We start from the raw sequence: 13,930 nt of genomic DNA on the forward strand, positions 1-13,930 counted from the left end.
GGTCAAGGTTTATTTGATCACCTGGTCCTGGAAGTTCAGATGCTGACTGTGTTTTTTTGGTATTACACGTGGAAATAAAGCTTCTAAGTGATAAAAATCTGCATTTCAATGCAATGAGTATGTTGGCTACAGCACCTGCAGCCTGTTCTTTTTGGTAAAAGCCAGGCTCCGTGATATTCTCTTAATTATTGGTTGTTAATATAGTTTCTGCTTCCTGTCTCTGCACAGCTGTGGTTTTTTTACATATTGCCTGTATTTGATCCCTTTCTATTTTTCTGAATGTGGAAGGTTTCTGCAAGACAGGTTTTGCTAAAGTAAGACAGTCCTGGAAAATGCATTACTAAATGTACTGATCTAAAAAAAACGGGTAAATAAATGGTGTTTTGGTTTTGTCAGCCAGGATAAGGTTTTGTATGTTGGTTCAGGTAGAATCAAACTCAAACATTTTAATAACGGCACATTAACGTAACTGTCTTTGATAAAATATTTTTGGCTACTTCTAATTAAAGTGAAAAGACACTGATATATCTGGATAAATAGGAGCAGATTGTAATTTTCATCATTCTTCCTTTCCCCTCTCCTTTTACTAGCAGCCCAGTGAGGGAGAACTAAAAGACAAAAACTCCTCTTAAGAGAATTTGGAATGAAAACTGCAAAATAGATATCCAAACTTATAACTTAACCTTTGCCCTGTGAGGCATGCTCTTGAATGCTCTTTATCTATTTGATTAATAAAGCCAAATTATTTTCATCATAAAAAAAATGTTCAGATGTGTTTGCCAGGTTTTACATGAGTTAAGGGCTGCTTTGATTTGTGAAAACTGCATTTTTTGTGAATACACTTTTATTCAGAAGAAGCTCTCCATCGTGATAATGGTTATCTGCAAGTCAGTGTTAACTTGGCAGCCTTCATGGTTTGGCAGCAGATTTTAGCTTTACATAACACTGAGTTATTATTAATGTACCATATTGCAGCTTTTATGAAGGAATTGAGTTTTCAAATGTTGGGTTTTTTTTTAAGTCAGGAAATGCAATGGATAGGCTTTTTACAGGCATATGACTTTATATTCCATGTATCTTGTACATTTCATTATATGTCATTTAAAATACAAATCAGGTCAATGCACATATCTAGTAATCAAAGATACCTATTATACCACTTGAATACAAAGAGTCTCATTTTACATTTCAAGATCTTTTTCATTCTCCACATTTATAAAATGCCCAGTGTTAATATTGCACTGGCATATTGTTAATATTGTATTGGGGTTTTTTATATTTGACACAAGACTGAGGATGTCTGACTGATCTTGATTAAAGGTATCTGTCATATCAGAGACAGAATTTCTCTCACTAAAGATTCTTTGTTTTTAAATCAAGTGAATCAGAAAAAATACCTGTAAAAGGCTGAAAGGTTTTTAAGGATAGTGAAGGATGCTCTCAGTGACAACAGTTCATACAGAGTAAGATCTCCAGCATACATTATTGTTCCATGGATCTTCATACAAAGAGGGTATTTTTGTTTATCAAGGCTAATCTGATCCTATAGCAAAAAGATACACAATATCAACAAGTAAACAGCTAATCTGGAATAAATGCTTGATGTCTTGATTCCTTTCTAAGTGGATATTAATTTTGTGTAACTTTCCTGTCCCTGTACTGGAATTAAAAGTAGGACATCTGTAAGTCCAGTAATTAAACCCCTATTAAAAAAAAAAAAACAACAAAACAACTTTGCATGGCAGTGGTCCTACTTCTGTTTTCCAAAGCTGAAGCTGATTTTACTCTAATGTATATCACAATCTCATGTCTTTCACATACCAGCAGTAACAAGAAAATTCACCAATTGCCTGGTTAGTGCAGAAATAAAATGCTTCTGTCACAGGAAAACTCATAAACATTTCTGACATTCCTGTGATCCATGAGCATCATCAGTTTTCCCACCTCCTTTTTTTGAGGACACAAATTAAGTTTTTTTTGTACTTTGTTGAGGGACAAGACAGCTTATTGCTATGTGCAGAGGTAACAGAGCTTTTTAGATCAGAAATATTTCTTACAGGCCTACATTAGAAAATTCTGCTCACACGCTGATGTTAGCCTGGATCTGAAAATAAAATAAGTCCCACCTGCCCCGTGGAGCTCAGCCAACAAAGTTCCTGGTGTGGACACAGCTGTGCTGCCAGGAAAAGGCTGCAGCCAGATTAACCTATTGGGTTTAGAGCCTGGTGTAACTACAATGGCATAAAATCTCTTTCAGCTGACAAACATTTGCTCTCTGCTGCAGAGCTCTGCTGTTGTGGCTCTGTAATGCTCACAGGGACTGTACCTGCAGACACAGCCCTGGGGTGAGAACAAAGGGGAGACAAAGATACTGAGAGTCATTGCTAGTAGGTGTCCCTTTGGACTGTGGGAGCCCCTTTGAAAACCTCCTACTCCATAAATCCATTTTTCCCTGCTGGAAGATACATTTCCTGTGTGTGCCAGTTTCCACTGCGTGCAGGAGCATCTGATGATGTGACTAGATTGTCTTTGCCTCAAAAACACCAAGCATTTGCCTTTGCACTGGCAGATAAATGCTAAAGAATCTGAACCAGGAGGATTGCTCTGTGTAGTAGAAAGGAGCTGGGTGTTCAGGCAGATCCTAGTGGGACTGTAAATGCCTCTAGTCCTCAGCAGATACTACAGTAAGAACTCTCTGCCTGCTTCAGTCACAGCAAGAGGACTGCACAAAACCATAACCCAGCACTATATCAGGTTCAAAGTGTTTCCTCTGTCATCACATGCATCTGCCTTGGGTTATCAGAAAACCACAGAGAATTACAGCAGTGAGGAAATATTCCAAGGTCAGCCCAGGATCAGTCTGAGTAACAGGTGATGACTGTGTTTTTACTAAGCTTTCTGTCTCTGATACCTCTTGATATAGGAATGGTTGAGTTCATGGGGGCCAACAGCTTCAGGACTCTTTAGTGTATGTGGGCTTGTTTGATTACTTTCTTTCTTAGATGAATGTGAGAAAGCTTGGATGGGTTGCAGCAGTGGCAGACAAAGAAACATCACTGATGGTCTTTGACCAAAATTAATTGCCCAAAGTCCTTTAGCATGGAAAAAATGTCTCTGGACAATGACACAATAGGAGTTAGTGGAGTGAAGAAGGTGAAGAGGGAGTGATTGTTCACTTTTTTCTGCAGTATGAGACATAGAGGGTATCAAATAGAGTTTAAATTACTCAATACTTGGAGAATATCTCTGGTTCATGAGTAAAGGTGTTTGAAGGCTGGGTGAGACAAGTACCAGAGCACTGATCTTAAACACTTGGCCTTTGTATGGCAGCTGTTTCTGCTGTTATTTTCCCCTCATCAGAAAATAAAAACCTAAATGTCCTCCTTCTCTGCTCCATGAGGAAGTTGCTTTTTTTCAGCTGCTCTAAAAGAAGGAGGCAAGGCTCCAGGTAGGGAGGATACTAAGAATGGGAAAAGAGGAGGACTGCTTCCAGAATTCTGGAGGAACTGTAGCTGTAGCCCAGCACATGTGGAGTCTACATGCACCCGTTTTCTCTTGTAATGAAATATTAAAAGTATTTTTGGTTGAATATTAGGAACTAGTCATGCTAATTATTGTTATCAAGCAGATTTGATAAGGTGGCTATTAAAAATCCATATAAATGTGAAGTTCTGACATGACTGAAATGAAAGTCTTAGTGAGTCAAACACAGTAATTTTGACAAACTGTATGCTATAGCAAGCTTCCAGTTTCCTATTACAATTGAAGAAAAACAATTAAAACAATCCCTGTCTCAGAACTTCTAAATTAACCTTCAGAAAAATCAGTTGCTTCAAAACAATATCCAAATCATAAGATACAGCAATCAAACAGAATATTTTAGTGATTCTCTTATAGGGAGCAACCTGTTTGTTGGCCAGAGACTGACAGGCCAGCAAATATGCCTTTCCCTCACACCGGTGTTTGGAAATGGGTAGGGAACATGGTGTAAGGCCTGCTGCTTTCCTACCATGGAGGGAATGGTCTAGCACCAGTCTGGAGACAATAGCACATCCTAGAAGCTCAGAGATGGAAGAATGAACCACAACAGAACATGAAACAGTTTTCCAAACTGAAAAAGCCTTTACCCCAAGTAATTTTAATCCACATATTTCAGAACATCAGACAACTGATTAGCAAACCGTTGCTGAAGTGATGTATTTATCTGATGCATGGTTTCACTTAGCAGCTACAACACATACAGCAAAGAATTGAAAAAAATGAATTGGAACTCTATACATCTTTTATTCAAAACAGATGTATTACTTGGTATATGTTTAACATTTTCCTCATAATCCCAACTTGATCCTTAACCATCATGCGTTAGAATGTTGCTTTTAAAGAAGATGAAAATGGGCTGCTAAAATGCTGCCCATATAATCTGAATTATTTTCAGCCCTGCTGTTAAAGCTTAGAGATAAAATTCTCTTTTGAACTCAGGTTGAAGGCACTGTGTTTGATATATTGGTATAATTCCTGTAATATAAATACCCATAAATTAAGTTAGTGGTATGGTATGATTTCCTGTAATCTGTTTCCAGAATCAATATTTTATTGAATGAACTTCTTATTTTAACTTCTCACTTACTGACCCAGTGGTGCAGCTGTAATGTGTGCTTGATCACTCAGACTCCTTTATTTTTTTTTAAAACAGACCTGACTCTGCAGCAGTGTAGATAGTAATAGTGTATAGAAAGAAATTGAAAATAACACTATCATGCTCTAATGCAGAGACTCCCATCTTAACATCCTGTAGTAATTTAGAAAATGGCTATGTAATGTTACCCCCATTCTATGGGCAGGAAGACTGAAACCATGATTATTTCCTTCTTAAAGGATGCTTAACTTTAAGCACCTTGTAATGTATTTACTCTTCTAAATGTCGATTTTATTTCTAAAAAATCCTTTATACACAGCAATTGTCATTTAGTTAACTGCCCAAGATTTATTGCAAGCTTCTGCCAGTGAGTGTGTGACCTCATGCACAGCAAAAGGTTGTTTATTCTGAGCAGGTAAAATTCACCTTTTGTGAATGTGCTAATGAAGATGCTCAGCAGTAGCTTTGGTGGTTGGGGTCCATTGGCACATGATAGCTCAGCCTCCTGCTCGAGGCTTTAGTCCTCATGACTTCCTGAACAAGCCAAACTCCAAACAGTGGGATTGCCATGTGCTGCTCTGGTTTTAGCCTCTTTCATTTTGCATTACAGTAGCAATGAATTATTTATTATTAGTAATCATATTAGGAGGGTTAACCCTTTTGCTGTATATTCTCCCCAGCAGGCAGTCTTTGATCTGCTTCTGAGGCAGAGGTAGTGACAAAGACAGATGGCAATTTGAAATTGTTCCCTTGGTTGACTTTTGACAAAACTATGACTGCAGAGAAGATGATTTGTGTGCTTTCTTCCCCTCACTTGTAAGTAATTATGCAATTTCCATATAACTCTCCCTAAGTCAACTGTTTCCTGGAGGCATCTGTCCTTCCTGAGTAAAACCCAAAGAGAGATCAGCTTTCTGGTTAAAAATATAGAGAGGAAGAAACAATGGCATGCAATTCAGGAACATTTTAGAGGTTGGCTAAAGCAAAATACAATAAAAATTGAAAACCCTACAATGAACACTTGAAAAAAAGCAACTAAAAATATTCAGTGTTTTTGAGCGTTATGCTTTTACACTTGATGGTTTTCTGCATATCCTGTGAAAGGAACCTTGTTCTGAAAGCAGAATTGCAGCTTTCATCACTTAACAATTCCTGATAGTACAGAGAAGCTGGAAATATGAAATCCAACATCAGAAAAAAGTATAAAAAGATCCCAGCACCTTTAAAAAAAAATAATCTCAGAGTTTCAAATATTATTTTTTCTTCCAGAAAACCCTGTGATTTTTGTAAATTCTTAGGATTAGAAATAGTGAAATACTTATCTTTAATAATATTAACTATTTATTTAATAAATTCATATTTGGTATATTTAGATAAAGTAATGATACCTCAATCAGCTCAGTAGCAATGCATAGTTCCTGTGCTGTATCTTTTTCAGGAACACAAAAATTACCAGCAATCAGCATCATTCCACACAGACCTTCAGGTACTCCAGGTCTCTTGGGAGCTTTGGGTTGCTGCAGCAAAACCTGTTGCTGCATCTCTGAGCTGCAGAGCCAATGATTTTATGACCTCCTTCTCTTCAAATAGATCCTCACTCCCTTTTTTCTTTGCCGTTGCTTGTTCTGTGTCTGTGCTTTATAAGCTACATGGCATTTCAGCATGCATTGATCCCACTGTGGGTTTTGGGGGCGGAGGGGGGAATGCAGTGGAAGTAATAACAGAAAAATTGCTCTTTCTGTGGTGGCCAGAACAACTCTATTAGACGAAGCTGCTTTTTTTTTAATCAGTATTTTAAAAGTGTTTTCTGATGTGGTAAAAACTGTTAAATAGATGTAGTTCAAGAAATTGGAGGGTATGTGAAAGCATATAATATAAAAGGAAAACTGGATTGTTTCATAGTTAGGGCTTCTGTACCTAAAATATCTCTACAGATTACATTTCCAGTTTCTTTCTTCTCAGACATTTTGTTTCAGATGGGCAAACTGAGGATGAACAAAATTGAAGTTGAAGCCTTCATATAAGCAGCCTGAATACTCTGACTTGCACATTCTGGCCTGTAGGTTTATTGGTGGATAATGCTGCCATAAAACTCCAAGACAGCACAGATATTCTGCCAACCTATTTGTAGTCCTAATTCTGAGAAATCCCCTGTAAGGAGTGAATACTGACCTCACAAGAGGAAGATATAAACCTCATCCCTAGTCTCAGTTTCCTCTGCAGACTTGTCCAGCATCACTCTTGATGTTTCCAAGGAATGTAAACTTCGTGAATACTGGTGTCATTCTCCAGTGGAGATGAAAATGGCATTTGTGAGGTCTGATGTTCCAGAAGGCAGCCTCTGTAGTTTAGGAGTGCTATAGCAGGAAGGAAACCAGCCTCCAAAAAATACCACTGTAAGAAAAAAGCAAGGAAAAGCCCAATCCTGGAAAACAAAACAGAACCAAAAGGTGTGGAAGGCTGGTGAAACAATGTTTTGGAATTGAATAATATTATATCAGTGCTGTATGCTTTTAATAAATAGTTGGAAAGTCTTCCATGACAAGTTTCTGTTCAGTTTTATCTCAGGGACAGAAGTTGCTCTTTCCCCCCATAAAGAGCTGAACTTCCTGAGCTGGCACAAATTGGAAGTTTTTTCACACTGGCATAGGAAGCAATTTTTTTATTTTGGTAAAACACTTTGCATTCATTTCTCACTTCAAACAGAGTTAAAGGCATAGGACCCTGCTCCAGAGCCCTCTGAAGACAATGAGGTCTGCACACTGGCCTCTATGAGTTTTAGTGGTCCACTCCTTTTTGTGGTCCTTTTGTTTTAATTAGTTGCCATTTATATAACAGAGTTAAAAATTCAGAGAAATGAATGCACACAAAGATTACGCAGTTCAGGATGGAAAGGGAAGGATACTGTGTCCAGAAAAACCAACCCCTGTCTTCCCTGATACTTGCTGAGCAAGCATGAGGAGTTTTCCAGCTCTGCATTTACTGGGTGCGACTGACAGCTCACTGCCGGGTTCCTGCTGCTCCTGGTAAACCACTATTCATCTACTCTCCAATCTACAGAATAAAGGAACCAGATAATCAATGACACTCTCCTCTGTCCATATTTAAACATTTATGGGAGAGATGTTGACAGATGATCTCACCATCTAAACTCCCTTTGTAGTTGATGGAAGGACAAAGACACTTCTGTCTCATTTTTCTGTATGCATTTGCAAGTAAACAAATGGGTTTATATATAAATGTAAAGGTCATTTTAAATGGTGTCATGACAAAACTTGAACAATAGAATTAGGTGCTCTTTCCTGGCCTTGTTTTTTTTCTCTTTTGTTTTGCCAGTGCAAAGTGAAGTCTGTGGGTTTTGTGTAGGCAGAAGAAAACATTTTTTGAAACTCCAGAAAAAAATATGTGCAGCAGATACAAATAAAATTCAGGGTATGTGGCACTTTTCTGGGTTTTGTGTGACTGGATATTCTGTTTACAACTAGCTGTTATATTAAGGATGTAGCAGTATCTACAGTTAACAAAGCTGAAACTTCTTTTTGGCCACATTAATGAGGTGTTTGGTGTTCTGCTTCTCTTCTGGGCTTTTGCATCACTGACTCAAAAGCTGCACCATTGTTAGTGCAGAGAGACTGTCTTTTTTGTCCTGTATTGAGTTGATCAATTTTCCCCCTGTGCTTCCTCCTCCAGTCTCCCTCAGAGGGAGAGCTGCAACTTGAGAGTCATAGACCCCAAGGAGTGCTTAGTTTACTGAGAAGAAACATAGAGATGTTTCTAGAAAACTATTTATCTTAGTATAAAATCAGTATCTTGTTCAGCCCTAGAAACTTTTCTGACAAGGCTGAGCTGAAGTCTCAGCGCTCCTTCAACACATGTGATTTTGTCCATCATGAAGGCTGCAAAAACATCTGTCCTGGCACATAGAGATTCCTGGAATCACAAGGAGACTGATTAAAAACCTGTGAGACAGACATTACCCAGTCTGAGCTTTCTGCCCATGGAAACAGGCACCATAATGCAAACCTGACTGATCTGTTGCAGGGAAAGAAAAAAGAAAATGTCTTTGTAGGCAGTTGCTGTTCCCTAGTTGTTCCTGAACTGATGGAGCCCTCTTATATTTCATTAATGTAATCAGTAAATTGTCACTGTAAGCTGGCAAGGCAGGCAGAGATTTGGCAGAGTCCTTGAAGGCAGACAGAAGCAAGTGTTATGTACTTAGGAGATCTGTGTTTGTCTGATAACAGCCTGGGCCAATTTATAGGCCTATGGCATACTTACCCAGGACTGAAGTGCCATGAAGGCTTTTTTATTGTGACCTTGATTGCTTTGGTAGGGTGAGCTCACAGAGTGGGGGGAATAAGAGAGAAAGAAACCAAGCAGGACCAGCTGGCCTATTCCTGCAGGATGCAGTGTCTCTGTGGGTGCAGTTGGGTTCTGCTGCTGCCCACTGTGCTCCTCCCCTGGGCAAGGGTGATGGGAGGATCTCTGCATCCCACAATTTCACTGCACAGCTCCTGGTGGCACACAGTTATGAATGAAAGCTAGGAATTCACTCCTCTTCCTCATGTAGTGATATGGAAAAAATTTCACCAGTCCTCTCAAAAAAAGAAAATTCATTGGCATAATTAAAAACTACATATTTGACACAAAATCTTGCATTACAGTAAACCAGCTGTTTTATCCACAAAAAAGCTGACCATGTTTTCAGTTAGCCTTTATCCCATTAATGTGTTCATATTTGTGCTACATTTACATAAAGTTTACTGACAAAATATGTCTTTCCTCTTGCATGTTTATGTGTTTCATGGTTGAGCACATCTGTGGAATGATAGCAACAAAACTAAGGCAATAAAAAAACTCTGATCTCACTGTGAGTTTCTCTCATATCTCTGGATATTATGATTCAATTATTCCTAAGGGTGGGTTTCAGCTCCAGGCTGTTCCTTGCTCTGCTACCTCATGGGGAGAAGGACTAACCTGATTAAAACTTTTGGGGTGTCTTCATTGTGGGGTGTACAGCTGTGTCCTGGTCAGCTGCAGGAACCAGTAATGCCACATGAGGTGGCCAACCTGCTGAGCCCTGCAACTGACACATGGAGCTTTATAGTCACAGGAATGCAAAATCCTGCTTTGTAAAGCTTGCAGGGCACTCTATGGGGATGGTTTGCTAATTGGCATTAATTCTTAATGAGAGATGGGTGTCTCCTGTGCCTCTGAAAAGTCTGACTGGAGAAAGCCACTTTTCTTTATCTTATCAGCCAGTTCTTTCATCACATTTTTTCACACTTTCTAGCTCTGTCAGAACATCATGTTCATACATGAGGAAAGAATCTAACTCTCTGAATGAACCTGGGTGTCATCAGTTTAATGATACTGTACAGATGAAGAAAGAAATTCTACATAATGATGCTTATCCATGCCTTTGACAAAACTGTATCAGCTGGAAAATTATCTACAGAATAGCTTTCATCTTCATAAACACACACTGGCAAAGTGGTTTGGTTAGATTAGTGAGAACCCTTAAAAAAAAAAAAAAGTGCTATATCATGCAACTAATTTTTAGTTTTTAAATCATCAGAAGTGGAGAAGGCACAAATTGATCAGGACAAAGTTACATGTGAACCAGCTGAATTGGGGAAAAAAAAAAGGGCTCAATATATATCAGCTGATGAAAGGTGCTTGGGAGCCTCCTGGGCTCAGGGCCCACTTGGTCTGGAACAGCCAACATCTACATTAGTAAGATCCAGGTCCCTAAACCAAGGTGTTTGCATGCAAATTGTCAGGTGTTTGAGCTGCCAGGATATATCTGGAAGAGTTTTAGTTGGCCCAGGCCAAGCAGTGCCAGTGGTCGTGGCACAGTCAGTCCTGTACCAGGGCATGCAAACATTTCAAGCACTGAATTTATTCATCTGTGTGAATGTACAGATTTCCATGGCCCCTTGGTTCTTAAACATGCCAAAGCCATGGTCTCACTTATGGCCCTCAGCCACTGCTTCACTGCTGGTTGCCTCTCTGGAGAGATAAACCCCCACTTCTTCACCAAAGGCAATGGACGAGGCTGGACTGAGAGGCTGTGCAGCCTCCATGCTCAAAAGCTTTCAAGACCCAGCTGGACAAAGCCCTGAGCAAGCTGGTCTGACCACACAGCTGTCCCCACACTGAGCAAGATGCTGGACTCAGGTCCCTTCCAACCTGAATTATTATCTGCAGAGCAGGGTTGATCCTCTGTGATTCACTGAGCTACCCCCACCAAAAGACGACTGCATGCTTCGGTCTGTGGCAGTAGCAGTGAGGAGATGGCTGTTTTACAGCACCACCCATAAAGAATGGCTATGAATTGATGGGAAATATGGGCAGATTTAAAATGGAAAAAATGCAAGTATAATAAGTATCTCATTTTATGTCAGTGAGTTAATGCTGAGAAGGGTAAAAAAGAATATCAGATGTTCTTTTTCTTCCCCTTAAAGCCTAGTTAACTTCATAGACAGAAATTATCATCGAAGCAATTTATGAATAACCTTTTTCAACAATAGGATTTGAGGCTTCCATATCATTGTGGTAACCCTACTGCAGCTGCTCTTTCAGCAGTTTGGCTTGCACCTATGACATTCACCCAGCAATTAAAATACATGTCCTGAGTAGTGTGGTGTTTGAACATGCAGAATTTCCTGTGTGGGCTGCAAATCCTTAAGTATATATTTTTGCAAGTCATTGATGTTTTCTGAACCTTTTTGCATAATTGTAGTTCTTACTCTCCTTTCTACCTTACCATGTCTCAACAGTATATTTTTTAGAAACACTACATTGAGACATGGTAAGGTAGAAAAGAGAGTAAGGGATCCAGGTGGAGTTCCCTGGGAAAAGTAGCAAGTAAAATTACTTCTATTCTGTATTCATTCAGTGGTGTTGTCCAGTACTATATTACACAAGATTAATGATCTAATGTAGCTTGACATTTTACAAGAACGTGAAGCATCAGCCAAAAACTGTCATAAGATGTGACACCAGGCCTAGGAAGCAGTGTAGAGTGATAATGGGCCAATTAGATGTGCCTGTTTGTGTTACTGGCAGGCAATGAGAGGCTGTGGTTCATCCTCCCCTCCAGATTCACCACCCAAATTCACCTGTTGTGAATGAGAGACCAGAACTGTGGGTTACTCAGCCTGTTTGTCAAGAGTAGCAAGGGACAAATTCTGCCCCTTACCCAGCACAAGTCATTATTTATGGACTTAGTGGGAGCTTCTGGACTTCTCAGCGTATTCTCATTAGCCTGGTGTTTTCTGAAAATAGTTGCCACTATTCCCATTTTGAGACTGTAGTACTGATGAAAGGCAGCAGTGCTCCTCTGGAGTGGCTATTAAGAAGTTATTAAGAAGTAGCCTAAATGTAAAAGATAAACCCTGGCAACAAGTTTTAATCACCAACAGCCTGGGCTAAATATGAAAGATGAGCCAAAAGTTAAAATACCATCAATTTCATAAACCATCTGGCTGTCTTTCCTTTTCTGCTTATTTAAATACTGTTTTGTACAGGCCTTCCTTTTTTGGGTTTTCCATTCAATGTGAACAGTTTGCCTCCTTTTCCCAGCTTCTGACCCATCAGCTTCCTGAAGAGATGTGATGTGACCCAGCTGTGCCAGGTCCCTGGAGGAGTCAGGGTTGAGTGGGATGCATTTTGCAGACTTTGATCATGGATTTGCTCTCCTGCAAAATTCACCTGTGACAGGTTGCACGTGACTCTTGCTACTGTGATTCTCTGGTTTTGGTGCAGCCATGGTGACAGGCTGTTGATAGGCCACTTGGACTTGATCTAGCATTTGATTTTCCTACTTTTCCCCTTTTCCTGTGCTTGGAAATTTAAAACTACTTACTTAAGTCATAATATGGAAGGATGCAATATAGAGGTTATCTGACAGTGGTAGCTGACTGGCCCCATCTAGCTATTAAAAAAGAGGGAAAAAGTATCATAATTCAGTATATCTTTTGTGGCTCTACCACATTGTTTCCATCATATATCATATTTCTTGTATCTATTAGCTTTTCAGTAGGAAATAATAGATTTATCTTCATTGGCGTTAATCTAACTTAATCATAGGAAAACTAGAGTGCTAAATTAGGCATACACTTGGGATTTCTGTAGCAAAACCCCTGTAATACTAAATCCTTCTTCACACAGGGTTGCCCTTTCAAAACCAGGAACAGCTCATGTAGGCACCTGATCCTTGTGTCCTTTTAGAACACCTCCTGTATAATTACACCAAGGCACACAGCTTTAGTTCTTCCCTCACTGAAGTCAGGAGCAAAATCTCTGCTGTCTGTAATAGAGGAGGAACCAGTGCTACTTAAAAGCACATAGAAATTTTTTGTCTGGTTTTAGTAGATGCTGGAGTAAGCCCCTATTCTCCCCCTGACACATTTAGTTTGAGCTTTCACACCGACATTTCTCTTCAGCTAATATTCAGTTTACACTGGTTGTGATTTTCTAAATCTTTATTGCTGATTACACAGAGTAGTCTTGCCAGATGAAGAAGCAAAGGAAATGTGGGTGTCTGGTTTTCAGTCCTTCCTCTCAGTCTTAAATTAAGTATCTTTCTAATGAAAGAAGGCTTGACCCAAACGCTGCTGGAATCGGTGGAAAGGCATCCACTGAGAAGGGTTTCTAGTAAGGTCCACCATTCTGGAGGCAGCAGACTCACTCACAGACATTCCTTCCTGATAGATATTTGCAGCTGGGGCTAATAATAGTCTTTAATGTTCTTTCTAATAAATCTCCTGTCATATCTTTAGTATGTCCAGTGTTAACTTATATTTTAAGCACTAAACATGTTTATCTTTATTGTGAGTTATCTGATGTAAACACATCAAAATGCTGTGACTAATCAACCCTTGCAAACTAAGACAATTCTGTAGAATCCAACTCTGGATAGAATTATTTCCCTTTTTAATATCTTTTGATGAAAAGAAGTTTATACTAGCCTCTGAAAATAGTCTTTATCAGGCTCTCTAAGAGACACCGTCATTCTAGTTCTTTGCTTTTGCTATTTTTTCCCCTCTCTGGAGCACCTCTATATATCATATCATCTGCCAAAATCACACGTGAATGGAAGGGACTTTTGAATATATACTACATATTTTACAATGCAAATTTTCCTTAAATTTCTGAATAAATGTTCCATTTTGTTGTCTCACTTCCTGTATTCCTCTTGTCTGTTTCTGACACATGCAAAATCCCACTGCTGACTGAAGGACAGGACATAGAGAAGAGGAGGTGGATTTGTCACTAGAATCTCTTCCT

General features: G+C 39.3%; 1 long non-coding RNA gene across 2 annotated transcripts; it reads left to right on the top strand.

The window, feature by feature from the left end:
• Positions 1-2,287: 2,287 nt before the first annotated feature.
• Positions 2,288-7,170, top strand: LOC148184258 (uncharacterized). Of its 2 annotated transcripts, none has more exons than XR_015772564.1 (4): positions 2,288-2,871; positions 5,317-5,452; positions 6,075-6,122; positions 6,599-7,170. It is a non-coding gene; the product is annotated as an uncharacterized LOC148184258 (long non-coding RNA). The 2 variants fall into 2 exon arrangements; XR_015772563.1 differs by having other exon boundaries at positions 5,320-5,452.
• The last annotated feature ends 6,760 nt before the right edge of the window (positions 7,171-13,930 follow it).

The sequence above is a fragment of the Pseudopodoces humilis genome, chromosome 5, assembly GCF_049639895.1.
Source record: "Pseudopodoces humilis isolate 2021_Gansu_Grassland_sample_001 chromosome 5, ASM4963989v1, whole genome shotgun sequence".
Lineage (NCBI taxonomy): Eukaryota > Metazoa > Chordata > Aves > Passeriformes > Paridae > Pseudopodoces > Pseudopodoces humilis.